Source organism: Carlito syrichta, unplaced genomic scaffold, assembly GCF_000164805.1.
Source record: "Carlito syrichta isolate Samal-C Ts95f unplaced genomic scaffold, Tarsius_syrichta-2.0.1 Scaffold308517, whole genome shotgun sequence".
NCBI lineage: Eukaryota > Metazoa > Chordata > Mammalia > Primates > Tarsiidae > Carlito > Carlito syrichta.
Window position 1 is genome coordinate 216,552 of NW_007252613.1, and position 204 is coordinate 216,755.

The window sequence follows — 204 nt, forward strand, 5'->3', positions numbered from 1 at the left end:
CACTTTCATAAAGGAGGAAGAGAGCCTTTGACCCAGGATAAGCTGTCCCGGACTCCAGTCTTAAACTTCAGAGAGTTTGAAGGAATGGAATCTAACCCTCGGGAGGAACTGGTTCTTTCTGGCAGTGGAGAGTAGGATGGAGGAGAGAGGGCTCTGGAATCAGAATGATTTGATTCAGATCCTGGCTGTACCTTTTCTGAGCTG

At 48.0% G+C, this 204-nt stretch overlaps 1 protein-coding gene across 1 annotated transcript in view; it reads left to right on the plus strand.

Moving 5' to 3' along the window:
• Positions 1–204, plus strand: part of LOC103267910 (fibroblast growth factor receptor 2-like) — a gene marked incomplete at its 3' end in the record, with an annotated part of 37,552 nt that overhangs the window by 36,243 nt on the left and 1,105 nt on the right. The gene's annotated exons all lie outside the window — the stretch shown is intronic.